Raw genomic sequence first — 16,413 nt, 5'->3', positions numbered from 1 at the left:
GGTAAACCTATTCAAAACTTTCCAGCCTTAGTGCGGCTTGTTTAGTATCCCTGTCAGAGTTTGGAAGAAAATGACACGTGAACGCTGTAGCTTAGCTTTATGAGTCAAGCCTTTCCAGTGACAAATACACATCCAAGTTCACCAGTATTAACCTGCCCTGACCTTGGCATTTTCAGTGTGGGCTCCCCGAGGCACAGGGGAAAGGGGTGCAGGTTCCTGGGGTGATGGGACTACAGGGGGTCATTGTGGCCATGGGAGTGTCACTGTGAGGGGCAGGGTCCATGAGGGTGTGACTGTGACGGGAGGGCTGTGAGGGGGGGAGCCATGGGGTGTCTCTGTGAGGGGGAGGGGCTGAGGCTATGGTCACTTCCAGGCACCCCCTGACATGGGAGTTGAACTGTCCCCTCCCCCAGCAGGTTCTTTGGGGTGCCCTAGAGCCCAGCATGAAGCTGCTGCTCCTACAGGGTCCCTGGGAGTCACAAAGGGGTGTTGTGAGATCACTACCCCATCTGGCCTGGGGTGCGGCAGGGGCCCCCGAAACAGCCCTGTGGGGAGACTCAGCCCTGTGGGGACTCATGGGCTGTGGAAAAGCACTTCCAGCAGAGGCGATACATCGGGAAGGGAGGGTGGGTATGTGGTGCAAGGTCAAATGCACCTACAGCAGCTGGCCCAGGTGGGGGGAGTGGAGGGAATGGGGCAAGAAACTCCTCTGGCCACTGGGACACTGCACCTGGTCGAGCGTCTGACTGCGGCCGCGGTGAGCTGCCTCCCTCCTAGGCTCGGCTTCTGGAGACAGCGGGTGAGCAAGCCAGAGTCCCCCCTCCTCCCCCGGCGTGCTCCGAGTGGACCCCTGTCCCCAGAAGCTGAGCCCGGGCAGGGATTGGGCTGCCACTTCCCCCTCTCTCCCAGGCAGCTGGCTACACTGCACCATGCAGCAACCGGGAGCGGCTCCCTCCCACTCCCTGCCAGGGGCCTGCCTGCCAGGGAGAGCAAATGCAGTGGGAGGACAAAGCCTCTCCCCCCACACAGCTAATGTGGGGTGTGGGGAGTGTGGGTGCCCCAGACTGGGGAGGAGACAGGTGGGGAGGTCACGTGTCCTCTCTTTTAGCTTGTGCCCCCCAAGTATGGGGAGGCAGCAGTTGTCTCTGACTTCCAGGAACTGGGATTTCCAGCTGCATTCAGGTGTCAGACAGGAGAAGGAGGAGTTGCTGCTTTGGGAGAATCTGTGGGTGTTGGCTGTAGGGGAGATGCCCAGCAATCAGCCTGGCTGAGTCTTTATTCTCGGGGATTCCCCAGCGCGCTGCTCAGACAAGGCTGAAGTAGGGAGCAAAACCGCTGCCTTTCCCAAGGGTTGGCTCAGTGGCTCGGTGAGCAGCAGGGTGTCCCCAGGACCAGTCCAAGCCTGCAGGCCCCAGGAGGCAGGGAAGTCATAGAATCATAGAATATCAGGGTTGGAAGGGACCCCAGAAGGTCATCTAGTCCAACCCCCTGCTCGAAGCAGGACCAATTCCCAGTTAAATCATCCCAGCCAGGGCTTTGTCAAACCTGACCTTAAAAACCTCTAAGGAAGGAGATTCTACCACCTCCCTAGGTAACGCATTCCAGTGTTTCACCACCCTCTTAGTGAAAAAGTTTTTCCTAATATCCAATCTAAACCTCCCCCACTGTAACTTGAGACCATTACTCCTCGTTCTGTCATCTGCTACCATTGAGAACAGTCTAGAGCCATCCTCTTTGGAACCCCCTTTCAGGTAGTTGAAAGCAGCTGTCAAATCCCCCCTCATTCTTCTCTTCTGCAGGCTAAACAATCCCAGCTCCCTCAGCCTCTCCTCATAAGTCATGTGTTCTAGACCCCTAATCATTTTTGTTGCCCTTCGCTGGACTCTCTCCAATTTATCCACATCCTTCTTGTAGTGTGGGGCCCAAAACTGGACACAGCACTCCAGATGAGGCCTCACCCATGTCAAATAGAGGGGAACGATCATGTCCCTCGATCTGCTGGCTATGCCCCTACTTATACATCCCAAAATGCCATTGGCCTTCTTGGCAACAAGGGCACACTGCTGACTCATATCCAGCTTCTCGTCCACTGTCACCCCTAGGTCCTTTTCCGCAGAACTGCTGCCTAGCCATTCGGTCCCTAGTCTGTAGAGGTGCATTGGATTCTTCCATCCTAAGTGCGACCCTGCACTTATCCTTATTGAACCTCATCAGATTTCTTTTGGCCCAATCCTCCAATTTGTCTAGGTCCTTCTGTATCCTATCCCTCCCCTCCAGCGTATCTACCACTCCTCCCAGTTTAGTATCATCCGCAAATTTGCTGAGAGTGCAATCCACACCATCCTCCAGATCATTTATGAAGATATTGAACAAAACCGGCCCCAGGACCGACCCTTGGGGCACTCCACTTGATACCGGCTGCCAATTAGACATGGAGCCATTGATCACCACCCGTTGAGCCCGACAATCTAGCCAGCTTTCTACCCACCTTATAGTGCATTCATCCAGCCCATACTTCCTTAACTTGCTGACAAGAATACTGTGGGAGACCGTGTCAAAAGCTTTGCTAAAGTCAAGAAACAATACATCCACTGCTTTCCCTTCATCCACAGAACCAGTAATCTCATCATAAAAGGCGATTAGATTAGTCAGGCATGACCTTCCCTTGGTGAATCCATGCTGGCTGTTCCTGATCACTTTCCTCTCATGCAAGTGCATCAGGATTGATTCTTTGAGGACCTGCTCCATGATTTTTCCAGGGACTGAGGTGAGTCTGACTGGCCTGTAGTTCCCAGGATCCTCCTTCTTCCCTTTTTTAAAGATTGGCACTACATTAGCCTTTTTCCAGTCATCCGGGACTTCCCCGGTTCGCCACGAGTTTTCAAAGATAATGGCCAATGGCTCTGCAATCACAGCCGCCAATTCCTTCAGCACTCTCAGATGCAACTCGTCCGGCCCCATGGACTTGTGCACGTCCAGCTTTTCTAAATAGTCCCTAACCACCTCTATCTCCACAGAGGGCTGGACATCTCTTCCCCATTTTGTGATGCCCAGCGCAGCAGTCTGGGAGCTGACCTTGTTAGTGAAAACAGGCAAAAAAAGCATTGAGTACATTAGCTTTTTCCACATCCTCTGTCACTAGGTTGTCTCCCTCATTCAGTAAGGGGCCCACACTTTCCTTGGCTTTCTTCTTGTTGCCAACATACCTGAAGAAACCCTTCTTGTTACTCTTGACATCTCTCGCTAGCTGCAGCTCCAGGTGCGATTTGGCCCTCCTGATTTCATTCCTACATGCCCGAGCAATATTTTTATACTCTTCCCTGGTCATATGTCCAACCTTCCACTTTTTGTAAGCTTCTTTTTTATGTTTAAGATCCGCTAGGATTTCACCATTAAGCCAAGCTGGTCGCCTGCCATATTTACTATTCTTTCGACTCATTGGGATGGTTTGTCCCTGTAACCTCAACAGGAATTCCTTGAAATACAGCCAGCTCTCCTGGACTCCTTTCCCCTTCAAGTTAGTCCCCCAGCGGATCCTGGCCATCCATTCCCTGAGGGAGTCGAAGTCTGCTTTCCTGAAGTCCAGGGTCCGTATCCTGCTGCTTACCTTTCTTCCCTGCGTCAGGATCCTGAACTCAACCAACTCATGGTCACTGCCTCCCAGATTCCCATCCACTTTTGCTTCCCCCACTAATTCTACCCAGTTTGTGAGCAGCAGGTCAAGAAAAGCGCCCCCCTAGTTGGCTCCTCTAGCACTTGCGCCAGGAAATTGTCCCCTACGCTTTCCAAAAACTTCCTGGATTGTCTATGCACCGCAGTATTGCTCTTCCAGCAGATATCAGGAAAATTAAAGTCACCCATGAGAATCAGGGCATGCGATCTAGTAGCTTCCGTGAGTTGCCGGAAGAAAGCCTCATCTACCTCATCCCCCTGGTCCGGTGGTCTATAGCAGACTCCCACCACTACATCACTCTTGTTGCACACACTTCTAAACTTAATCCAGAGACATTCAGGTTTTTCTACAGTTTCGTACCGGAGCTCTGAGCAGTCATACTGCTCCCTTACATACAGTGCTACTCCCCCACCTTTTCTGCCCTGCCTGTCCTTCCTGAACAGTTTATAACCATCCACGACAGTACTCCAGTCATGTGAGTTTTCCCACCAAGTCTCTGTGATTCCAATCACATCATAGTTCCTTGACATCACCAGGACCTCCAGTTCTCCCTGCTTGTTTCCAAGGCTTTGTGCATTCATATATAAGCACTTGAGATAACCTGTTGATCGCCCCTCATTCCCAGTATGAGGCAGGAGCCCTCCCCTCACAGACATTTCTGCAAGTCGCCTGGCTCAGGCTGGGAACGCTGGCCCCCAGAGAACTGGCCTGGCTCCCTTCTCAGCAGCAAAGAAGTCAATTCCCCCCACCCCTGATACGTCAGCCTGGAGCTAAGGGCAGAGCTGGGGGTGTCTCCTTTCACTCCCGCTGGGGAGTGCAGGGTCCCGGGGGCCTTTTGGAACTGAATTGGGGACACCAGCCTGTCAGAACTGAGAGCTCAGGTTCCGACTAATCTTTTTAATAATATGATCAAATCCTTCAATCCCAGTGTCACCATCAATAGAACTGTCTCTGCCTTGTAGGTTACCAAGGGTGAAACCCAACAGCTCCTGGAATCCAGGAGAGGGGAGATCAAGCACTTGTCAGAGTCTCTGCCCATAATACATTTGTTAGTCTCTAAGGTGCCACAAGTCCTCCTTTTCTTTTTACTGCCCACAGAGGAATCCTGCTGTGTTACATTCCTGGTGCCCTGGCGCCATCGTGTGGCCATTTCCTTTCCCTCCTTTCTGTGAAAAGTTTTGTTATTTTGCACAGAAACTTTATTTCCTCAGGAGAGACCCAGGAGCAGGGGCTGCCTGCATGTACCAAACACCCACTAGAAGGTGACAGATTAACAGCCTTAAGACCATCTTTCAGTCACTCTGGGAACCTGACTCTGCTCACAGATGGCAGGCTGCCTCCAGCCCACACATCCTGCTCATTAGCTGCATGAGTGAGTCATTTTCCTAGTACTTGTAATCCCTGGGAGAAATGCTCTTTTTATGTGCATTGGTGGTATAGTGGTGAGCATAGCTGCCTTCCAAGCAGTTGACCCGGGTTCGATTCCCGGCCAATGCAAACACGTTTTTTATCTTTCTCTGGAATTGGTTTAATGTCAGTCACATTGTGTGATAATCACATTATCAGTGGAATGAGAGAATTCCTGTCGCACATCCCAGCAGGTCACCAAACACACAATGGGGGAAGCATCCTTGTGTCATTGGACAAAGTCAGAATTGTGGGAACATGCATCTGTAGCTCCTTGTCTTCAGTGTTATATTTCCAGCTGTAGGAGGTGTTTGTATCATGCTCAGGCATGATGGGGAGAAAGGGGGAAACACAATTTTTGCTGCTATGGATTCTTTTGTGTTCAAATAATAATGACATAACAAAACTTAAGTGGACACAAAAACAAATGGCCATCAGCAAGATTAGCCTTGAATTTAGATGAAAGTTTCTAACCATCAGAGGAATGAAGTTCTGGAACAGCCTCCCAAGGGAAACAGTGAGGGCAAAAACCCAACTGACTTGAAGACTGAGCATGATAAGTTTATGGAGGGGACGGTATGATGGGACAGCCTACAATGGCATGTAGCTGATCTGCGACTGCTAGCAGTATATATCCCCAATGACTGGTGATGGGACACTAGATGGGGAGTCCTCTGAGTCACTACAGAGAATTCGCAAAAAGAAAGGAGGACTTGTGGCACCTTAGAGATGAACAAATTTATTTGAGCATAAGCTTTTAGGAGCAACAGCTCACTTCATCGGATGCATTCAGTGGATGCATCCGATGAAGTGAGCTGTAGCTCATTAAAGCTTATGCTCAAATAAATTTGTTCGTCTCTAAGGTGCCACAAGTCCTCCTTTCTTTTTGCGAATACAGACTTACATGGCTGCTACTCTGAAACCTGTCATTATACAGATAATTGTTTCCTCGGTTTCTAGCAGGTATATCTTGCTCACATGCTCAGGGTCTCACTGATCGCCGTATTTTGGGTTGGGAAGGAATTTTCCCCCAGGTCTGACTGTCACAGACCCTGCAGAGTTTTCTCCTTCCACTGAAGCATGAGGCACAGGTCACTTGCAGGTTTAAAACTTGGAGTCTTTAAACTATGATTTGAGGACTTCAGTTACTCAGCCAGGGGTTCTGGGTCTAGTACAAGAGTGGGTGGGCAAGGTTCTGTGGCCTGCGATGTGCAGGAAATCAGACTAGCTGATCAAGATGGTCCCTTCTGACCTTAAAGTCTATCAGCCTATGTTTTAGAGTGACCAGTAACTCAAAGTCCCCTAGTGTCCCATCTCCAGCTGCTGGGGATATTTGCTACTGTAAGTGACTGATGGGCCACACGCCATTGTAGGCAGTCCAGTCATACCATCCCCTCCAGAAACTTATCAGGCTCAGTCTTGAAACCAGTAGGGTTTTCTGTCCCAAGTGGAGGCTGTTCCGGAATTTCACTCCTCTGATCATTAGAAACTTTCATCTATTTTCAAGCCTAAACTTGCTGATGGCCAGTTTATATCCATTGGTTCATTAATAGTGGGGGCCTGTGATAGTGTGGGGGAGGGAGGGAGGGAGAAAGACTGGAGAACTGACAGTGGGACCCAGAGAGATTCCCTGTTGCCCGACCACCCATCTCTGGGAAGAGCCAACTGGAATTGCCCTTGGGAAGCTGCGGCTAATAACTCTGGTGTAAAATCAGCATTCCATTTTAATGCGATTAAAGCCTCCTCACACCCAGTGTCACAATCACAGAAATGGCTTTGTCCTGCTATGTTCCCAGCCCAGCAGTAAAGTGAGTGGACCCAAATCCCTTTTCAGAGTCAACACACACACAGAGGAAGCATGGGGTTTTTCATTCCTTAGGTTCTGGCGCCAGCAAGTGGCCATTTTGTTTCACTCATTTCTGTTAAAATCTTTAGAAATGTTATGTCCTTGGGAGAGACCCGGGAGCAGAGGCTGCAGTCGTTGAATCTGCACAATCCCAAACCAAACAATAGAAAATAAGGATTGAAATGTTCCCCAGGTTCCTCGGTTCCAACCTACCTCCCGCTTGGCTGCCGATGCAGCTCCATCCTAGCCCCCAGTAGATGCTGATTCCCTCAGCCCCAGCTGGGCAGGGTGTGAAACTCTTTCACTCTGCATAGGATGACCATAGTTCCCAAAGGGAAAAGGGAACACCACATAGGGCTGGCCTGAGCCGCTGGTCCAAGCCCTGCTCCCCCCGCATGGGGCTGACATTGCTCCTCGCCCAAGCCCTGCTCCCCCTCTCCATGTGGGGGGCTGGCGTTGCTCCACACTCAACCCCTGTTCCACCCCAGCTCCTACTTATCCCTGGGGCTTTCTCCCAGAAGAGGGACATTGCAGGGGACAGGGTCCCCGTTTGCCTTTGCTCTCTGTCTAGCCCAGCCCAGGGTGCCTAGACCTGGCGTGTCTGAGCACCGTGGCCCTGCGTGGAGCTGCCATTCACCTGCCCCTCATTGGGTCTCAGCTTTCGTTTACTCCAGCATTTTTTCTCTCCATCAGCAGCAGCATCCCAAACCCGTTGCACTTGCCTCCTGTCCCCTCAAGGGAGCAGTGTCTTTGCAGTGTGAAAATCACCTGCAGCTCGGCTCTCTAAGCATTCCGTCTGTGCTGACAGGACCTTTCCCTCCAGGACTCAGGGGTTCCCTCCTTCTCCATCGTCATCCACCGTCATCCCAAGAGGCACAGGGGAGAAGAATCTCCATAGAGCCAAGGGGATTTAGGAGCACAAGCCCCACATCCCTCTGGCAGTGAACAGGAATTATTGAGCTTGTTCAGGGGAAGCCCAGTACATATTGAGTCTGACTCCTTAACCCATTAGATCATCACAGCTGGGCAGGCCAAAAGAATCTGGAGACACTAAGGATTAAACCCAGAGCCTAATGCAGGTGAAGCACACACGCTACCACTGAGCTAGGCAGCCCTCCCTGTAGGTTACACCCCGAATCCTGCTTTTCCCAGAGCATCCTGTGGCCTCAGGGCTGCATGGAAAGCAGATTCTCCTCCTCATGCCTGAAGACCCAGTGTTCCTTCCTGGGGTGGGGCTGGTTCAGGGAGGGGGATTCACAAGGAATGCCTTTGCAACAGGGCCACGTCTTGTGCAGCAGAGGTTGTGAGGGGGGGAGGTTGTGCCCTGGACTCAAGAGACAGAGTCAGCCCCTACCCTGCATGGGAGGCAGCGCCCCCAGCCCCCGAAGTGCCATAGTAGGGGATGGGTCTCCATGGCTGATCTGGGTGGCAGCAATGGTGTGGGGATCCAGGGGGCTCTCATTATCCCAGGATGAGCCCCCAATATTCCTGGCTATCCCAAGTAAGCGTGGGGCCTCCTATCTCGGAGTCATGCCTTCTATCACCCGGCTGCAGCTCCCAGGCAGCCGGCATTACTGTCCCGCACCACACTGGCCCCTGCTTACTGCTGTTCTGAAAGCAGACTCAGACTAGTGCAATATCTGAAGCCGGCGCGCATAGTGGAGGCCGCACATTAATAACCATTTTCAATATGAACTTACCCAATATTCTATCGGAATACACTTTGGGGAAAACCTTTTAAAAATAATAATAAAACTCCCTTCCCCAGATAGTCCCAGGGATCTTGATATCCCGTGTATCGGGCAATGAATGTCCACTGAACATGGAGGTGATTGTGGTATAAACACCTGAGACTTCACTGGCTAGATAAGATCCCATCTTCATATAAATGCCAGGGAGCTGTGCTCTGCCCTCAAATAGTGACAATCTTAGAGTAGTTAATCTGTGGAATTATTAGACTAAAGCATATGTGCAAAGCATGTGCTCTGCCACTGAGCTACCTCTCTATTCCCCATCCAGTTCTGGAGGATCAAAATCTGAGCTCTCCTGCTTAACAGAATTTATTGGCTGGCTAGGGGTATCCTCTGTGCTAGCAGCTATGGGCAGATTTGTTCGTTCCTTGTCAGCTAGGTAACTTGCATGTACACCATATGCCTTAAAGAGACACAACCAATTCCCATTAGCATGTCTGACCTACAGGTTTTCTGATTTCCAACAACCAATTTCTGCATCCCTAAGGCATCACGTGCATCAGAGCTCACACAACATACCCAAAGTGTCTTGCGGTCTATTCGCAAGGCTGCTCAGCTGTGTAAATCCCGGAATCCAGCCTTTCCTCTGAACCTGAGACACTGACTGTTCACTTCCAATATCAGTTAACAAAGAAGCCTCCTTTAACCTACCCACACTGGATTTTTCTAAAGCAAATTCAGTGGGTTCATACACATTTGAAAGACTCTGGTCATTAGACACCAACACACTTCTCTCAGGCTTTGTCTACACTTTGCACTTCTTAGCAACCCAGTCAGGGTTACCTCCTTTTGAGCTCACGGTAACAGCATTTGAATAAAAGGTGGCAGTGTTGGGGTATACATGGTTACCCTCTTTCTGGTCACAGCATACCTGACTAAACACAGACAACTGCTCAGAGTCATACATGCCCCCCCTTCACAAATCTCCATTAGGTACAGATAACACAGAAGATTCACATGCATACTCTCGCTGGGAATGGGTTATGACATCAATTTGATCAAACACAGTTACCATGTTCTTACCCAACAACATACCAAGACTGGTATAAACGGGATTTTCAGGACGATACAGTTCCTGCTATTCTTTAACTTTTTTGATTTGGAGCATAAGTCTGGCAAGTTTTGCCTCAGCTTGCAAGCAATTCCATTCACTTCCAGTAAGATTCTTTTGCTTGGTTCTTTCCTCAGCTTCTTTTTGCAGCTGGGCCCAAGACTTGCTTCTCTTGCATTCGAAGATCTGCCAGTCTTTGTTCATGTTCAAGACACAGGCTCTCTCTCAGGGCATGCAGTTTGATTGCTTCTGCTGCAGCAGCTGCATCTGGGGCAGGTGAAGGAGACCCTCTTTTCTGATCACTGGCCCATTAACAGACTTTTCAGTTCTCGCTCTAGGGCTTTTTTCCTAAAAGTCAACCCCCTCTGTAAGCACATTTCTTCAAGGGTTTTTCTGTTCAGATCTTCATATGATTGTTGCTCACTCATTGTAACTGATTTTTAGCCCTTAAACTCTCCAATATCAAAATTAATTTTTGACAAGCATGTGGTTCTGATCCAAAACCCAATTAACCTGTGGTAATGTGTATCCTAGCCAGACTACGCCGCTGTGACTGGCATTCCAGGGGTGGGGGGCACACTGAGATTTCTCAATTTGGGCTAACTGCAAAGAATGGGGCAGACAATTACCAAAACTGGTGGTTATTTCAATACTTAGATTCACCAAGCCAGCAACAAAACAGCTTCAACAACACCTTACTGGTTACCTGGAAGCCACAATACAGTTCCCTTAAAACAACCCAGCCTTGGGCTCCCTCCCAGACAGCCAAGTCAAATACAATAAGGATTATTGAAAATCTTGTTCATTTTATAAGAAGTTCTACCAATCCCGAAGAGTTGGACACATTACCCACCAAGTTAATGACTATTTCAGATCTTGCCAAATACATGCCAATTCTTATTAACTAAACTAAAAGTTATTTTAAAAAAAGAAAAGAGAGAGTATTAGTTAAAAGATCATTATATGTACAGACATGAATATAGTCCTTAGGTCAGTTTCATAATAGAGACGGTGAGCTTTAGAATTGCAAAGAATTATTTTCAGAATCAGTTCATTAGGTCATAGTCCAATGTCCAAATATTCAATATCAGAGTGGTCCAGATGGGATGGCAGACCTCAGTCTTATGACTCAAACTTCCCCTGAAGGAAGCTTAAGCAGATCTGAGATAAAAAGGATCAAGTCTGAAGAGCCCTTTATACAGTTCCAGGCATTCTCTTGAGAGCACAGAGTCCTGAGGTGAACAATAGTGTCTTTGACTTAACCTCCTATTTCCTAAACATCATCAGTAATTAGCTACATGGATTAACATAAGGCAATTGCCTATCACCCACCATTTGCAGGTGTTTTGCTATTTACTTCAAAGAGAAATTGAGACACTGATACCACTATATTTACAAAAACAACAAGGAATCCTTGTGGCATCTTAGAGACCAACAAATTTATTTGGGCATAAGCTTTCGTGGGCTAAAACCCACTTTATCAGATGCATCCTAGTGAAATAGTGTTTTCTAATATCCAACCTAGACCTCCCTCACTGCAACTTGAGACCATTGCTTCTTGTTCTGTCAACTGCCATCACTGAGAACAGCTGAGCTTCATCCTCTTTGGAACCCCCCCTTCAGGTAGTTGAAGGCTGCTATCAAATCCCCCCTCACTCTTCTCTTCTGCAGACTAAATAACCCCAGTTCCCTCAGCCTCTACTCGTAAGTCATGTGATCCAGCCCCCTGATCATTTGTGTTGCCCTCCGCTGGACTCTCTCCAATTTTTCCGCATCCCTTCTATAGTGGGGGGACCAAAACTCTATCAATTGTATTCATGCTTATCAATATGTAATCAATTAATGTAAGGAATGAGTTAGATAGTGTGAGTAACAGCCAATGGCAAAACAAAGAGGCAAATATGTCTTTTATGGAACCATGGTATTATCTTGGTGAAGGTATAAATCTCGAGATGGGCGGCCAGGTCAGGGGTACCAACAAGGAAATGTAACAGAATGCTAAACTTGGGACCGGACCGGAAGCAGTAGAGCCTTCCTGCAGATCCGAAGGGACTTCGGGGACTCTCGTAGCCTCGTGGCCAATCTCCAGGCAGCTGTCGCCTGGCCAGCCTCAGCCACCTGTGAAATCAAGATCAATCTTCACCTGCGCCTGCAGCATGAATGTGATATGTGTGTGAGTGTAGCCGTATAAAACAACTTTTGCTCAATGCCAATAAATAAACCTAAGTGCTGTTCTAGTTCGATCTTTGTCTGAGCTCATTCCTTGGCTGGTTCCAAGGACAGGTAACAGCACTTGGAAATCTTCTCCTGAGCTTTTCTAGGGATCGCAGCCCACGTTCACCATGGCTGTTGCTGTGAATGGTGCCATGCACATGCTCTCTGAAGCAGAAGTGTCAATAAGCATGTCTTGTTTAAACCTTTAGGGGAGCATGGGAGGGGATTTCGGAATCTTAACTTTTGTTTTGCTTTGTGACTATAATGACAATAGTACTTCTTGGTGTGTGTTAAATCTGTAGCTGCTGCCCTTGAGGGGTTCCTCCTCCACACCCACAGAATACCTGAGCCAGATAAGGAGGAGAAAAGAGGATCTGAGATGTTCTAATCAGTGAGATCCACAAGCCAGTGCTGCATCAGACCATGAACGGGGGCCTGGAGGATAAATATTGCAGACTGAATGGAGAGGGAAAGAGCAGACAGGAGAAAGACACAGGAAACGGAGAGGGAGATGCATCAGAACATAATGGGGCTTCTCCGGCACCAAACACAGGACTCATAGGCTCACCTCCCTTTCCAGTCCTTGGAGAATTCCACTATACCACCTCCCTCCTCATGTAGCATCATGGACTGTATCCCTACCCCTACCACTCCACACCAGGGGACATTAAGGACAACCACAGCTTTCACATACTCTGGCCTCTGAAAGCCATAGCTGATGTACGGATAGCTAACATGGACATGAACATTCCTTCCCTTTCTTTAATCTCTGTTGCAGATGTTTATTAAGATTCTAATGTATTTGCTTTTAACTTGCACAGAATATTTGTGAAGCGTTTTCAATACTCATTAAAACTGTATATTTTTGGGAAATTATTCATCTTTATTATTTCCTAATATATGTTGCACAATGCGCGGCAGTAGTAAAAAGCACCCACTTTGTTACTGTGCATTGTGACAATTCATAGGATCAGTGACTGTGTAACAATCATAAATCTACTGTAAGAACCACAAAACTAATATTGTCAGTGTTATATTGATACATGTAAACCAAGCACCATATGATTCCTAAAAGGTCCCAAAACTGCCTGACCGGGTATAACCCAGTACACCACAACAACACATTATTGTGGCTCACTGTTAAATTACTTAAATCTAATAAAATAGTTGTGAAACATTTTTTCAGTATTTACTATGGTGCCATACAGCCTACCTTCTCCCTAAGTCTCACCCCTCTTTGTTCCCCCGCCTTCCTTGTATTTTTGAACACACCCCCACTAATTACAATTTGTGGAGAAAACACTGCAGTGAAATATTTTACATATAGCCCTCCGAAACAAAGAATCCCTTATCAAAGTATCTGACTGCATAAAGTCTCATAGCAGTTCACATATTTGTCTCATCTGTGGCTGGGAGTCCGTGAATTCCTCTGATCACTTCATCATTTTTTCATGGTTTGTATGTATAAAAGCATCTTCTGTATTTTCCACAGTATGCATCCGATGAAGTGAGCTGTAGCTCACAAAAGCTTATGCTCAAATAAATTGGTTAGGCTCTAAGGTGCCACAAGTACTCCTTTTCATTTAACTTTGTTATTGTACAGATACATGTCATTGTGCTGTTTAATTTATATTTTAAACAGCCAAAGAAGGGCCCACAGGCCTCATCCAACTCAGAGAGTTCTACACTGTGAGAGCTGGCAGAGGTAGGTCACACTTTGCTACTCCTGGACCAGAAGATGGGAAAGATGAGAGGTAGCAACTTGGGACAGATGCAATCCTCATCGGTTACAACGTGCAACCCCGGGACCAGAGGATGCTCAAGATGAGAGGTAGCAACAAGTCAGCAAATCAGAACAACCTTGTATCAGTAATTGCTGCTGGTAACAATTCGCTCCTCCAGGGAGCACATCCCCCCACACGCCTCCCTCTCCCTCCCGATCAGCTGTTTCATGGCATGCAGGAGGCTCTGGGGGAGAGGAAGGAAGAGCGAGGGCACGGCAGGCTCAGGGGAGGGGGCAGGAAGGGGTGGAGGGGGGGCAGGGACTGTGGCAGAGCCAGGGGCTGAGCAGCGAGCACCCGCCGGCACATTGGAAAGTTGGCGTCTGTAGCTCCAGCCCCGGAGTTGGTGCCTGTACAAGGAGCCGCCTGTTAACTTCTGAAGAGCCGCATGCGGCTCCGGAGCCACAGGCTGGCCACCCCTGACCTAGCATCTTTGTTACCACCCCTTTCCCTACCAGCGGCAGCACATTCCTTGTGCCCTACACCCCAGCCGGGCACAGGGAGACCCGCCCTGGCTTGCGCGCCCAGCTCTGGCAGGGGCGCGGGGGTGGGGAAACGCCCCCTCGGTGCGAGCTGTGCTGCGCATGCCTGGGAAGGGCTGCTGTGCACCGGGTGTGCTGGGAAATGTAGTCTCCGCCTGCTTGGCACCACGCATGCGCGGCAAATCGCGGGGACAGGCAGGCAGGGGCGCCTCGGCCCTTTGTGTGGCCCTGCAGGGCTGGGAGCGACCTACCCCGCCCGCGGGCCTCGTGGGGCCAGCTTTCGGTACAGGCCGCTGTTCCTGAAGATACATGTGTCATGCATCTTTCCAGACCACCCTGTGATGATGTGAGTGAAATGCTCTCAATGATCCACAAGCACCTGCAACACCATAGAAAAATACCCCTTCCTATTGATGTACTATGTTGCAGGGTGTTCCGGTGCCAAAATTGTGATACGCATGCCATCTATCGCCCCTCTGCAGTTAGGGAAACCCATCTCTGCAAAGCCATCCACTGTCACGCATATTGCCAGGAGTCATGGTCCTTCCTAGGAGGATGCGATTAATGGCCCTGCACACTTGCATTAACGCAGCCCCAACCGTTCACTTCCCGACTCCAAACTGATTTGGGACTGACCAGCAAAAGTCTGGAGTCACCAGCTTCCACACAGTGATCGCCACACACTTCTCCACAGAGAGGACAGCTCTCATTTCGGTGTCAGTGCACCTCAGTGCTGGTGCGAGCTCTGCACACAGTTCCAGGAAGGTGGCTTTCCTCATCCAAAAATTCTGTAGCCACTGCTCTTCATCCCAGACCTGCATGATGATGCGATCCCACCACTCAATGCTAGTTTCCTGAGCTCAAAAGCGATCGTCCATTGTGTGCAGCTGTTCTGTGAATGCCAAAAATAATGTAATGTTGCTCCTATCCATGGCAGACAGCACATCAGGCAACTGTGAATTAACTGCACTGCCATTCGGGATGTGTTAATGACATCCTGGGCAACGTGACAGCAAACGTGCAGCTGGTGGTTTAAAAATATCATATTGCTGCTACATAAATCCATGGTACGCCCACATCTTGGATACTGCATGCAGATGTGGTCGCCCCATCTCAAAAAGATATATTGGAATTGGAAAAGGTTCAGAAAAGGGTAACTAAATGATTAGGAGTATGGAACAGCTTCCATATGTGGACAGATTAAGAAGACTGGGACTTTTCAACTTGGAAAAGACATGACTAAGAGGGGATATGATAGACATCTATAAAATCGTGACTGGTGTGGAGAAAGTAAATAAGAAAGTGTTATTTACTCCTCCTCTTAATACAAGAACTAGGGATCACCAAATGAAATTATTAGGCAGGAAGTTTAAAGCAAACAAAAGGAAATATTTCTTCACACAGTCAACCCATGGAACTCCTTGCCAGAGGATGTTATGAAGGCCAAGACTATACCAGGGTTCAAAAAAGAACTAGATAAATTCATGGAGGATAGATCCATCAATGGCTATTAGCCAGGATGGGCAGGCATGGTGTCCCTAGCTTCTGTTTGCTGGAAGCTGGGAATGTGTGACAGGGAACAGATCACTTGATTACCTGTTCTATTCATTCCCTCTGGGGCACCTGGCATTGGCCACTGTCAGAAGACAGGATACTGGGCTAGATGGACCTTTGGTCTGACCCAGTATGGCCGTTCTTATGTCTTCCAGCAAATAAAAACAAAAGAGAAACAATAGAAAAAGGAATGGCAAGTTACTAGAATGCCAAGGGAGTGTAGGGGTGTAGCTGCAGTGAAGGCTAGTCTGCTATTTTAGATACAGACAGACTAGTCAGGGCTGTCATAGCCTGTTGATGATGTGACTTCCTTCCCCAGAGGGGATCAGTCTTGGGGTCACAGTACATCAGTCTCTGTTAGACAGCTGTTTGACCTCGAAGGTGAAGGACTTCCACCTTTCTCTTGACCTTTACAATTGATGATTCCACCTTACCCCACTTTACAGTGACTCCCTGAGGTGTCCAGTCAAATCAGGTGTGAAAACTCCTTGGATACAGACAATGTGTCCTGAGCCAGTTGAAATGACTATCACTTTGGGCCAAAGTCACTTTGGTAAAGTCTCACTTCACCTAGGAGTTTTCTTAAAGTATTAATTGTAGCAAACCGCATGCAGCATGGATGTGAGGACCCCATAGATATCAAAAACAAAAAAT

General features: G+C 48.6%; 1 protein-coding gene and 1 non-coding gene across 2 annotated transcripts in view; both read left to right on the top strand.

Moving 5' to 3' along the window:
• Window positions 1–16,413, top strand: part of LOC144258221 (uncharacterized) — a 160,273-nt gene that overhangs the window by 97,030 nt on the left and 46,830 nt on the right. The window lies entirely within an intron of this gene.
• On the top strand, window positions 5,099–5,170 carry TRNAG-UCC (transfer RNA glycine (anticodon UCC)). The gene has a single exon. It is a non-coding gene; the product is annotated as a tRNA-Gly (tRNA).

Source organism: Eretmochelys imbricata, chromosome 28, assembly GCF_965152235.1.
Source record: "Eretmochelys imbricata isolate rEreImb1 chromosome 28, rEreImb1.hap1, whole genome shotgun sequence".
Classification (NCBI taxonomy): Eukaryota; Metazoa; Chordata; order Testudines; family Cheloniidae; genus Eretmochelys; species Eretmochelys imbricata.
Note: the sequence above shows the minus strand (reverse complement) of the source record. Positions and strands in the feature narration are given on the sequence as shown.